This window comes from Nicotiana attenuata, chromosome 1 (assembly GCF_001879085.1).
Source record: "Nicotiana attenuata strain UT chromosome 1, NIATTr2, whole genome shotgun sequence".
Taxonomy (NCBI): Eukaryota; Viridiplantae; Streptophyta; class Magnoliopsida; order Solanales; family Solanaceae; genus Nicotiana; species Nicotiana attenuata.
The window spans coordinates 15,155,359-15,170,113 of record NC_031989.1 but is presented as its reverse complement, the minus strand read 5'-3'; positions in this window follow the sequence as shown (position 1 = coordinate 15,170,113).

The following is a 14,755-nucleotide window of genomic DNA, read 5'->3' as shown; positions in this document are numbered from 1 at the left end:
CCATGTAAAAATAAATATATTTTCTCAACTTATAATTTTTCTAATGTCATATAAAGAGTTAAAATTCTCGTACGCTTAATTCTTAAAATAGTAAAAAGATAACCTTCTTTTCTTGTGCAAAAATAATTTCTATCTTTACAATAAAGAAAATCTCATAAACTTTCTTATATTATGTGTATAATTTAAAACAAATACGAAGTAGTAATATTAATAACTATATAAAATCATATTTTTCAAACCATTTTTATTTTACAAAAACGTTCCACTCGAAATACCATATCAAATATATATAACGGTATCAAGGTTGTTAAACTTACGGGGTGTAACACACTTCCCCCCTTTAGAACATTCGTCCTCGAATGTTAACTCTTAGAGATTTACAAAATTTTCACTAGGGTCTCCTTTGTAAATTAAACTAAAACCCAAACTATATCTAAAAGTCTCGGCTATTCACAACCTTTTGTACTTGAGTATTTCGTATCTTCTTCACATTTACCTTACCTACTTTACAATCTCGCATCGTATTTTCTGTTTCTTTCATAACCTCTTCCACATTAAGCCTTAAAGTTCTACTATGATACCTGCACCTCTGGTGCATACAAATTCTAGCGAAAGCTTCATACTGACTTCGTACGACTCAGCTCTATGGCACGATTTGGAAACACAAGAAGGGTAACATTTCCTAAATGCTCTATAGCCTCTTAATTATAAGTGTGGCGCGCAACACACCCATAAGTTAGACTCTACTAGGCACGACTTTGTAGACTCCCTAGTACACGATCCGCTCTGATACCACTTGGCACCCGGTGCCGCACTGGCCCGAGCGAACCACTCTGCAACTTTTTTTTCTTTGTAACTATCATGGGCCAACATGGCCACAACTCGTAATGTATAACTATAAGTGGGTAAACACTGTATCAATGAACCATTGTTCTTAAAACATGAATACATATGGGCCGTCAAGGCCTCTGACATACTGTACAAAATGAACCTCTGTCTACAAAGCCTCTAAGAGTATTAAACATCAAACAGTACAGGGCACCGGCCTACCCATAAGTCCGTAGCCAAACTCTGACATGATGACTCATAGACTGGGATGCTCTCCGAATGAGGTGGAGTCTTACCGATCCTTCGCTGAATGCTAACCTCATCTACTACGAGGGCTTTTCAAACCGATTATCTATACCTGGAGGCATGAATGCGGCGTCCCCGGCAAAAGGACGTCAGTACGAATAATGCACTAAGTATGTAAGGCATGTAAATAAATATATAAAGAGCATGGAAGAAACATGGAGTAAAAAACTCAACCTGTAAGTCTGGATAGCTCTGTAGATCATAAAATACTTATAGTGTCATGCATATGCGTATGAATGTCATGTCGTGCATAGTCACATGTGTTCATAACATCATCAAGCCTCTGAGGGCATCCCATCATATCATCTCGGCCACTGTGGGAAAAATCATCAACGTATACCGGCTGATCAGGTGGTGATGTGTATAACCTTTCCCATACCCCATATATATATATATATATATATATATATATATATATACACATATATATATATACGCGTATATAACACCATCTGGTCATGGGTCAATGTGCATGTATAAATGAATGCAATGCATGAGAAGTATGTCAATAAAATCTCTCGGAATATCATAAGACCATTATGCCTCTGATTAATATCATGAAGTAAACTTTATCAACTTACGTACTTTACTGAGACCCATGAACAAATGATAGAATAATATGACACATGGGGAGTCAAGAACATAAGCATCTCTAATATTTCTATGAATAGAGTCATTTATGGAAGTTGTGCATTTCCTCGTTTTGTTCATGTCGTATGGATCATGCCAAAAGAAAGAAGGGATAGACTTAACATACCTGAGCTAATTCTTTTGAGAAAGATTACACTGGTTTTATGTGAACCGCAAAGGTGATCGATCCAACTCTTATTCAAAATATCGGTGTAATTGGAAGCTATTTTTTTCCTACGGATCAACCAAATGTGATCGAATTAGTTTTGGTCTGGAGTACAAAATCCTCGTGAGATCACCATGATACGTGGATGCAGGGTGGTCATCTTTCCACTAAAAATTTAGGATTGCCTTTGGGAGGAAGAATCAAATATGGTGAACTCCAACATAGAAGATTGGAGAGATGAAAATGCAGTATTTGTCAAACAAGGAAGAGTCACCCTAAACAAAATCCAAACTCTCTAGCATCTCATTTACTTAGTTTTTGTTTCCCATCCAACTTCCGATAGCAAAAGAAATTATAAGGCAACAAGGAAATACTTGTGGGAAGGAATATAGATTCTTAAACTTGTCTCACTTGAGTTAAAAGGGATGTTGAATTGATTGCCACCTTATCAACTATATTAAGAGCTTGAAGAAAGGGTGGCTGCCACGTGGGGGTGGGGTGGGTTTTAATCTTATCCCATAACCAATTAATTAATTAGGAAATATTCCGTTACCCAGTAATTAATCAATTACCCGCATAATTAAGATTCTCTCAAATTACTTAAAGTTCTACTTATTTTTGATACACTTTATACACCCTATTATCATAGTCATGTGGTACCATATAAAATAAATACATATACTATTATTTTATTAAAACATCCATGTGAAAATACATATATTTTCTCAACTTATAATTTTCCTAATCTCATATAAAGAATTAAAATTCTCGTACGCTTAATTCTTAAAATAGTAAAAAGATAACCTTCTTTTCTTGTGCAAAAATAATTTCTATCTTTACAATAAAGAAAATCTCATAAACTTTCTTATATTATGTGTATAATTTAAAACATATACGAAAGTAGTAATATTAATAACTATATAAAATTATTATTTTTTCAAACCATTTTTTTTACAAAAACGTTCCACTCAAAATACGGTATCAAGGTGTTTAAACTTACGGGGTGTAACACCCGGTATCTTATCTACCCTTTTTTTATGCTCCCTTATTTGGTCGCGGAGTGCTTTGTTCTCGTTCTCCATCTCTTCCATTTTTCTAAGGATGGCAGCCAGGGCGTCGTTACCTGCATCATTAACAAGGTGACTGATACATGTCGAGGGAGGCTGGGTGTGTTGTTCATTGGTTGTTGTGGCAATGTCGACTCGGGCACTCTCTCTGCTCACCCTCTGAGCGGGTTTGTCGAGTATACTGTTCAGTGTATTTGTTAGCCATGCTTCTAGTAACTTTTTTACCGTTGGTGGTGCTTCTTCCATGGTGGACGTAGACTATTAGATTAATTAATATTTTATTTGAATTTTATGTTTATTAATTTTTAAATAAAGATAAATTTTATACATTCAGATGTTAAAAAACAAACAGCCTTAATCATTTAGTATTCAGATCTTAATACACATCTTACTATTCAGATGTGTATTCAAATTCAAATATCTTAATCTTGATGCACATCTCAATATTCAAATGTGTATTTAAATTCATACGTCTTAATTTAAAAAAAAAAAAAATGAGGCCTTCGTGTTTTGCTCGTCCCAAAATTCCTTATGACTAACTACTCCATTAATGATTCTTGATAAAATTGATTTGAGATACTAATAGTTAAAAGGATACTTAAAATGTTGTGCGTTTTATTTTTTTTATTTTTTTTGCAATGAAGTACTCATTTCTCTTTAGACAGTGCATAACTGCGTATAATACATGCATAGTTACACATGACACAAGGTACTCTTGCATAGTTTATTGGAAACATAAAATTTTACCTTATATAATAAACTATTACACTCTATTTATTATAAACCAAAATAATTTTAAAATATTATTATTTATAGCTATCTTTTCTATTTTATAACAAAATAAGTATTTATTTTAAACCCTACTATTGAAGCGTGAAATACGCCAATTATGTTCTTTCTCTCTCCCTTCTCTCTCTGTATCAGCAAGATTCTCAATCCTCTCTCTTCTCCCTCAAATCTCTCTCCCTTTTCAATGAAGGCCGCCGTCACATCAGCCATTTTTTGGTGGCGATGGTGGACTTTCTGAAGCGAAGAGAATAATCTGAAGTGAAGAGGGAGTATGCGAACAGATCTGGCCATGGCTACAGATTGGGCTTTTGGAAATCCGAAGCAAGTCGTCGGAGAAGATTTGAGGGTCGAATTTTTGTTCGTCTCCATTAGTTTTAATACAACGTATACAGTATTTTGCTTGGCTGAAAAACGTCGTCTCCAGCGAACTTTATTCTCTTCTTGCTATTGAGTCACATATACTGATATAAATAATTGTATTATGTACCAATACACTTAAAAAATTGTATTTTTGTATAAATTCATTATATTTTTGCATTTATTTATGTATTCTGAAGGTCTGTATTTTTTTAATACAGCCGAATATCATTATTTTTGTGATTTTTAATATTCGAATACAGTCGAATTGGATACGGTTAATTGAATACAATGTATACAGTCGAATTGAATAGAACGGTGTACACCCTATTTCTTGATTTTTTGTTATTTGAATATAACCAAATTCATATAGTGAAATTGAATACAATTCAATATTGCGCTTTCCATTATTAAACACCCATAATCACTATTTTTTAGGCGGATTACCTTACTGTATTTATAAATACATTCGCGCGAATACATGGAATACATAATTAAATAGATGTAATCCCTGATTTTAGGTGGGTTACTTCATTGTATTTATGAATACAATGACGTGAATACATGGAATACCGAATTAAACAGCTGTAATCCATATTTTTTAGGTAGTTTGTTGAGTTAAATTAGGAGTGATACATGCTAATTGATCATCTTTCCGCTATTAAACAGCTGGACTCCCTACTTATTAGGCGAATTACAACAACAACAACAACAACTACCCAATATAATCCCTTAGTAGGCGAATTCCGTGACTGTATTCATAAATACAATAGTGCAAATACAGCGAATACAATCCGGTAACAATAATATTAGCTACAGGAAGTAAATATATATATATGATATCTATATGAAGTTAATAGCCACTAAACTATAGTGGTTTCTAAAAATTCCTCTAGTTTATTAGTGGTACTCTTAGCCCCTTAACCCTTGCCTTTTTCCAAAGTTTTTTTGATTTTAAAAACAAAGGCAAAGTTTGTCCTTCTAAATAAAACTAGCCCACCTATTAAAACTAAATTTAAGATTTTAAAATAAGCTAGCAAAATCCGAACCTTGTTTTCATAGTCCCCCTTCCAAATACTTGTTTTTCAAGGAAATGGACCGGTTACTCAGCACTGAAAATTAGTCAATAAGGAAGCAGAATTCTCCTCAGTCAATATTGCTGTTGCCATGCATGCCCAAAAGAGAAAATTCAATGAATCAGAAACTGATGAATGAATGATTTAACACCCCATCCTCCCTGCTCCCTTCACTATTTGCCGTATTTGGACGTCCCAACTTCTATCATAGACACCTTGCAATTCATTGACGATATTGTTCAGCGGGCCAAGTGCGGAGAGTTGCGATCAAGCCCTGCATTTGCCTTGAACTATATACTATAGGTAGGTAGTTCATGTCGAATATACACGCGCATGCATAAAATTTCGATCATTGATCACATAGTAATTTATTTACAATGTTCAGGCTTATGTGGCAGATATTGAGCTGTAGTCAAGGCGCTACATTTGCCATACACATATTTTGTCGCCTCATGTAAAAATCGTTGATAATACATACAACATAAGTTTAACGGAATCAGTTGTTTTTTTGTAGACAGAATTACATTTTATGTCAGTTGGCGCAATTTCAGAATAAAAATTAGCCCATATTTTGGAACTTTACCCGGCATAGCCCATTTTGCAAATAATGCATAGCCCATTTTCATTGGTTAACCTAGTCTCCTTTATCCTTCTTTTGTCTTTCTTCAACTTTTCACCAAAACCTATATCCAAATGCTTCTTCCTCTTTTAGCTGCAGCAGTCATTCTCTCATTCAACCTAACAAGAAGGCCTTTTCCATTACTGTAATAAACATCTCCTCAAGGAGACTAAATCGCTATTTCTATTTGGAGTCCTCTTTTTTTTTTGTGCAATGTGAATTTTTTTAAGACAAAATACGTTTATCCTCCATTAATAATTTTTTATTTCTTCTCAAATTGCTGGAAAGGGGTTGAAGAGTTGCAGACATCCTCCATTTTTTTCCTTCAATTTTCAATGTAAATAGGTCGACGATGAAGTCAGTGAAGTCATCGGAGAATGAAAAAGAGATCTTGTGTTGTATTCAGACAATTTTCAAGTTCTTCAGATGATGTTCCAGTTTTATCTTCTTTTATAAAACAATTCCATCTCCATCTTTTCTCCTCTTTAATTTTCAGATCTAACTTGCTCTGAAAAACTCTCTTTTGATATTTTGATACTGAAATAGAGATGTAATATTGAACATTAGATGTGTTCTGGTATAAATATTGTATAACCACTATTTATACACACTTATACATTATTGTATAAATGTGTATAAATATATATAATTATATATAAATGTGTGTGTATATATATATATATATATATATATATATATGTTCATAACATCACTAATATTCTTCTTCTCTTTCTCTTATTCTTTTGATATACATTATTATACATTCCATATACAAGTTTATACATAGTTATACATCATTATACATGTACTGCATATTTATAATCAAATTAATTTTTTTTCATGTTTTCTTCCTTTTTCTGGAATAATTCATGTATAAATCTACTTTCCTTGTTGATTCTCCGCCAAATCACGAACTTGCAACAATTGTTTCTAAATTTTACCATATAAGTAGAATCAACGAAAAATTGGGGGACAACTTGCAGCAGTAAAAACAAATTGGGGGAGAAATTATACAACAGAAGAATTAGAAAATCTCATGACTTCATCTAAATAAGATAATTATCCTGATTAAACTCTGTTGCCGAATAAAAAAAGCTAGAAAATACTCTTTTTTCAAATATTAGCCGAATATTTTTGGGCTACAGATTTGTAAAATTATGACTGCTATTATATTGCAAGTCAGATGTGTGAGTTGTATTTATATGAAATTATCCCTTTTTTGTATTAGGTCGTAATAGAGGAAAATTATTGATATCTTATAAGAACGCCACGTAAGGAAGTTGTCTTATAAATATTGTATTATACACGTAGTGGTACTCTTACGTCTACTAACTTAAAATTTTGAATATGCTTCTATCGATATCTATCATTAATTAACTTGGTCTTCCGCTCTCTCAGTAGTAATAACTAATAAGTGGTCAATAGATAACTTTAATTCTACTTATAACATTCAAATTAAATCAAAGAAAGAGAAGATAAATATAATTATAGAGCTAAGCTTGGTACGAATTTCTTTACTTTTACAATTATCCCATATATTCCAATGCTCGGTTATCAAATAATACGGAATCTACCTCTTACAGTAAATGGAATTGCGGAGCATGATTTGTTTACACAAAGAACAAAAGTTTGGCACTATACTTAACAACAAAGTATTGACCAAAAAATTGGTTGTAATTTCTTTGGTGATACGGCAGTCCAAAAACTAAAAAGTCATACGAACAAGCTAATTATATCAAATTCCTAAACCATTGATGACCATAAGATTTTTAGAACTCACGTATTACCCATAGTGTAAAACATAATTTGCACAATCAAATTGTATGGGTTAAAATTAGGTCTAGCGTAGCGAATGCAAATGAACGAGCTGAGGCCGAGGTCGAAACCAAGTACGGTGTAGTGGAGAGGAGTCATTCAAAGGGGAAGACCGGTGCCGAGGTCGAGTATATAGCAACGGCTACAATTGTTAGAATGTTCCTGTGACTGTGAATTATTCCCCCACATTGTACTTTTCTAGAGTTTTCTAAGAATATCCCTTATAAATAGGAGGAGAGGAGAACCTTTGTGGAAAAACATCTTGTAAAGAGTTGACTATGAGAAATATACAAAATACTTGTTTTGTCTCTCTTGTTTGGTTCCATCACATAACATTTCTCTTTAGCTCACAAGTTCCAAGAACACATAATCCACAACACTTGTCTGCTGTCACGTGTTGTCGTCAGAGGAAGGAATCACCCATCTCATCCAACCTTTGGGTGACAAATTTCTTCTTATTATATTTAACTAGTAGTCGTACCCGCGCGATGCGCGGTCGGTATTAAACAATATTATTTAAATTAAATCCTAATCGGGCTTGTTTGAACATATTAGATCGTATTACTTTAATAAATTTAAATTATCATCTTATTTGTCAATATGATATACCCAATAATAAAATCTCTATTAAACTAAAAAGACTTATATAGTTATTGAAGAACTTTTTTGTTTTATATTTTTCTTTATTATACTATCCAATGTTTAGTAATTATACATTGGTAATAAAAATATTTATTAGCATATTACTTTATTTAATATTATTTGTCTGATCGCTTTTTTTTTATAATATGAGATAAGATATATATTTTATTAATCTTAAAAAAATCTATTTAAATTTTATTCTGTTGTTCTCGGTAATATTATCTGAATTTTGATGAATAAAATATCTATTAAATTTAAAGGGACTTTATATAGTCATCGAATAATTTTTTTTGTTATGTAATTTTCTTTATTTATATTTATTCCAATATTTAGTATAATTGCATTGTTAATAGAAGTTTTTATTAGCATATTAGTTTGTTTAATATTTTTGTCTACTGCTTTCTTTATATATATATATATATATATATATATATATATATATATATATATATATATATATATATATATATATATATATATATATATTATTAAATTGACATATGAATTATTAATAAAAATCAATTTCGTATAATAACTACTCCCATATATACACACACACACTACTACAACTATATTAGGAAGAAATTACTCTCCAATTTAAATTGGTAGTTTTTTATTTTGTTGTTATTTTTATTTTTTATTGTAAAATAATTTTAAAACTCCAATTTGAATGAGTAGAATATTGAACATATTAGATCGTATTACTTTAATAAATTTAAATTATCATGTTATTGTCAATACGATATACCCAATAATAAAATCTCTATTAAATTAAAAAGACTTATAAAATTATTGAAGAACTTTTTTGTTTTATATTTTTCTTTATTGTATTATCCAATCTTTAGTAATTATACATTGTTAATAAAAATATTTATTAGCATATTACTTTGTTTAATATTTTTGTCTGATCGCTTTTTTTTTTTGTAATATGAGAGAAGATATATATTTTATTAATCTTAAAAAAATTAATTAAATTTTATTCTGTTGTTCTCGATAATATTATCTGAATTTTGATGAATAAAATATCTATTAAATTAAAGGGACTTATATAGTCATCGAATAATTTTTTGTTATGTATTTTTCTTTATTATATTATCCAATATTTAGTATAATTGCATTGTTAATAGAAGTTTTTATTAGCATATTAGTTTGTTTAATATTTTTGTCTACTACTTTCTTTATATAATATATATATATATATACACATACTGTTAAATTGATATATGAATTATTAATAAAAAACCAATTTAGTATAATAACTACTCCCGTATATATACAAACACACTACTACAACTATATTAGGAAGAAATTACTCTCCAATTTAAATTGGTAGTTTTTTTATTTTTTTGTTATTTTTGTTTTTTATTGTAAAATTTATTTTAATACTCCAATTTGAATGAGTAGAATATTTTTTTGTATTTTTGTTTTTTATTGATAATTAAGATATCTATATTGATTAATTCAAGTAGTGTAACCAATTAATTCAAATTTTAAAATTCAATAAAAAGTTAGTTAGAAAAGTAGTTTATTTTGTCTTAACAATGCCACTTGGCTTTTTGTGGTTAAGACACTTGTCTTAATGTAGTGGTTTTGCTTCTCCTATTCTATATAGATAGATGTCATTTATCACATTTATTGCATGTTTCCATCCTCGTAATGACTATTAGTCATAGAGTATTAACTCAACATCTGTCAACTTGAACACGGAATCATACCGCCTAAGTTGATTAATTTCGGATCTAGAATTTATTACTTTTAACTTGGATTCATAACTTTTTGTTCAAACACAAATTACTTAGAACTAAATATAGAAACAATCTACAATGAGTATGGTCAGTATAATTAAAAAAGGAAATGTATAACGTGGTTGAGTCAGTCAAATTACATTGCACATGGTTTTGAGTCACACTCGTTCAACACATTGAGAGTTAATTGAAATGAGTTGTAGAAAATGTGATGAATGTTATTTGAATGTCATGCTTTTAATGCTCCCAGAAACCATAGGGGTGTTGATGATAATTCAGTGAGTACCCCCCACTCTCCGTTCTTAAGGGCATGTTAGCCATGTGGAGGTGCTCTAAAACCGAAAGCGACATATTCCATTAATTTATCTTAATTAAAAACAATACAATTTGAAGACAAAGAATCAAAGACCAACAGGGTGTTTGGCTAATTTTATAAGCGGGTCAAACTGGCTTATAAGTATATTTTGACTTATCTACACGTTTGATAAACATCCAAAGTGATTATAGTCAAGTGCTTATAAGTTAAAATCAACCATAAGTCATAAATTGATCACCCCCAACTTATGGCGTTTCAGTTTATAAGCACTTTAGTTTGACAAAGTCTTTTACTAGTTTATCCTTAATAATATATTTTAATTCACAAAATATTTTTCCCAAAATAAATTTTCTAACTTTCTCTTCATTCCATATTCGTTGTTCATCCTTTTCTTTACAAAGAAACTTTTTAATTTACAATTTTTTGTAAAGTTTGTAAGAGTATTTTAATCATTTTAACAAAATAACAGTTTATCGGCACTTTTCTACCAAACACATCAACTGCTTATTATCAGTTTCAGCGCGTCTTTCCAAATACGTAAATGCTTATTTAAAAAATCAGTTTCAACACTTAAAAATGTTTTTCAACACTTCAAGCTTATCAGCTATTTACAATCAGCTAACCCGAAGGGGCTCTAACACATCCATCAAAATAATAATTACATATTAAAATAAAATTTGATATTAGAAATACTTAAAAGTAAAAAAAATGATTATTGAAGAATCAATCGCTCAAGATAGTAATAGTACCTTTTTTTTTCCTCCAAAACGGAAAACTAATAGAAAAAAGATACACATAGTGACATATATGTTGAATGAATAAATATATGAAATGTGTCTTTTTGTATAAACTTTTATCAGTTAATTATATTTAATTAATATACACATTGCTTCAATTTGTGCTCGTGTTAATTAGTTTAACTTTTAGCAAACTATTTTTCCTCGCATTATCAAATGATTTTCTAATTTTAACGAACCTGCAGTACATTCATCTTCTGAATAGTAATATTATGACGATATTAGTTCAAATGTATCCAATATTTATATTAAACTAAACAGTTATCTTAATAATTACTCCATCCATCATAAATTAACAATTATTTTAGCTTAGAAAATTATCCTAAAATAATTATCACTATAAAAATTTATAATTAAATTTATTAATTACTTTAGATTATATCATTAATATTGAAGAAGTAGTAATTTCTTTTTAATATTGCTTATTTCTCAAAAAATACTTAATAATTATTCTGGTGGTCTCAAATGGTTACTCTAGTGGTTACAAGGGAGACTGGTGGTGGAATGGAGAGGTGCAAGGTAAAGTGGAAATCAAAAACACAACGTATCTGAAGCTAGTGGACAATGTAGACGAGGAGAAGAAGAAAGCGAATAGGGAGCATTATAAGTTGGCTAAGAAAGAGGAAAAGCTAGCAGTTATGGCAGCCAAGATTGCAGCTTTTAGTCATTTGTACGAGGAAATCGAGGGCCGAGGAGGGGATAAGAGGTTGTTCAAGTTAGCCAATGCGCGACAAAGGAAGACCCGTGACTTTGACCAAGTGAAATGCATCAAGGATGAAGAAGGTAGAGTTTTGTTGGATGAGGGGCTTATCCATTAGAGATGGCAGACCTACTTCCATAGTCTCTTTAACGAGGAGGGGGACATGAGCATTGTACTAGGCGATTTGGAACTCTTCGGGGGTCGTTGTGACTTTGAGTATTGTAGGCGGATTAGAGTTGATGAAGTTGACGGGGCTATGCGTAAGACGATTAGGGGCAAAGCGACCGGGCCGGATAAAATTCCGGTAGAGTATTGGAAGAGTGCGGGCAAGTCAGGCTTGGAGTGGTTCACTAGGTTATTTAATGTCATTTTTAGAACGAAGAAGATGCCTGAATAGTGGAGGTGAAAAACGATGGTTCCTGTATATAAGAACAAGGGTGATATCCAAAATTGCAATAACTATCGGGGTATTAAGCTGCTTAGCCATACTACGAAAGTCTGGGAGAGAGTGATAGAGCTAATGGTGAGGAGGAGTGTATCTATTTCCAAGAACCAGTTCGGATTTATGCCGGGGCGTTCGACTACGGAAGCCATCCACCTTCTTAGGAGATTGATGGAGCAGTATAGGGAGAGAAAGAAGGACTTGCATATGGTGTTCATAAATTTATAAAAGGCGTACGATAAAGTTCTGAGGGAGGTTTGTGGAGATGTTTGGAGGCTAGAGGTGTACATGTTGCCTACGTTAGGTTGATTAAGAACATGTATGATGGAGCAAAGACCCGAGTGAGGACAGTGGATGGGGACTCGAACTATTTTTCGATTATGATGGGGTGGCATAAGGGGTCGGCACTCGGGCCTTTTTTGTTTGCTCTGACGATGGACGTACTGACGCGCCACATCCACGGGGAGGTGCCGCGGTGCATGCTATATTGCAGATGATATTGTATTGATTGACGAGACGCGAGATAATGTGAATGCGGAATTAAAGGTATGGAGGCAAACAGTGGCGTCTAAATGTTTCAAGTTGAGCAGGACCTAGACAGAATACTTGGAGTGTAAGTTCAGTGGCGAGACTCAAAGAGGGGAAGGGGAGGTGAGACTGGACTCGCAGGCCATCCCTGGGAGAGGAAGTTTTATGTACTTTGGGTCTATTATTCAGGGGATGAGGAGATTAATGAAGACGTCATGCATCGTATTGGGGGCGGGATGAATGAAATGGTGACCCGCTTTCGGTGTTTTGTGTGACAAGAAGGTGCCATCGAAACTTAAAGGTAAGTTCTACAAAGTTGTGGTCAGACCAACGATGTTGTATGGGCTGAGTGTTGGCCAATCAAGATCGCTCATGTCTAGAAGATGAAGGTAGCATAGATGAGGATGTTGAGATGGATGTGCGGGCACACCAAGTTAGATAGGATCATAAATGAGGTTATTCGTGACAAGGTGGGTGGGGCCCTTATTGAGGACAAGACGCGGGAAGCGCAGCTTATGTGGTTTGGTCATGTGAGGAGGAGGAGCACAGATGTCACGACCCAAACGGAGGGCCATGACTAGCACCCGGCCATACTTACCGAGTACCAACATACATTTTATCTAACCTTCTTTATTATCTTTTAGGGCTGACGAAATCAATATAAATGGTGGACATGGGTCATGGACAACCAACAATAAAATATGATAGCATGAACATACATAACATGGGATGACTAGACAATCAAGAAACTATATATACGGTACGAGCTACCACACTACCATGAGAGACTATACAACAAAAACCAGCCGACAAGGCCTACCAAACTATACATGAGTCGACACCTGTCTATGAGCCTCTAAAGGAACATAAGTGTTGCAACATAGCCGGAACAGGGCCCCGACATACCCATAATATCTATAACAAAAATGCATACCAAGACCAAGGCAAGTCCGAAGAAGGGATCTCGCCAATCACCGCTGAACTGGACAGCCTACTATGGTGGGGGAGCTGCGCCTGCCTGTCTATCAGGACCTGCAGCACGATATGCAGCGTCCACAAATAAAAGGACGTCAGTACGAATAAAGTACTGAGTATGTAAGGCAGGGAACCATAAGTACGAACAGTAATGTAAGCAGGGATAGAGAATAAACAACCTGTAACATCTGGGTACCTCTAAGGCTACTGACATGAAATGCGTAATACATATGTATATATACATAAACTTTTAAAACATACGCCTCTGTGGGCATCATCATCATCATATCGTACCCGGCCGTAATACGCTCGGTAAAAACGTACCCGGCCACGTGGAGCTCGGTAAAACCCAACTGATCAGTGGTTGCACAATAGGTGCCGTACCCGGCCGACTATAGCGCGGCTCGGTAGAGTAAAATAGATACATATATATAATGCATGCTCGACTCATGGACTCACGTTCTAAACCTTTCGGAGTGACGTAAGGTCGGTATCCTCTGTACACGTTATTAGGACTAACTCTTCACCATGAACCTTATAAGAATCAGGAAGTACCAATAACATTGATAACATAAGAATAAGAGAAGCAACATCAACATCAATCGTTCCATAAGAGGGGAAACAATCTAAGTACTGCTAGCTTCTAAGAGTAGAGTATCTTTGGAAGCTCGTTCATTACATTATGTACAATCGGAGTCGTGCAAAAGAAGGAAAGGGATAGCCTCACATACCTTGTATATACTGCCCCAATCTCAAGCTATGCAATTTTCACGACTCCTTAGTCTACAATAAGAGAAACGATACTATAGTTACCATTCAAGCGTCATAACTATTATGTATCGACCACAACCTATTTTACGATGAAACGGACAGCACCTCCCCTATACTATATGACTTCACACAATTCCAAACAATCACCAAACAGCCCAAACTACATCAATAATAATCATATTGAGC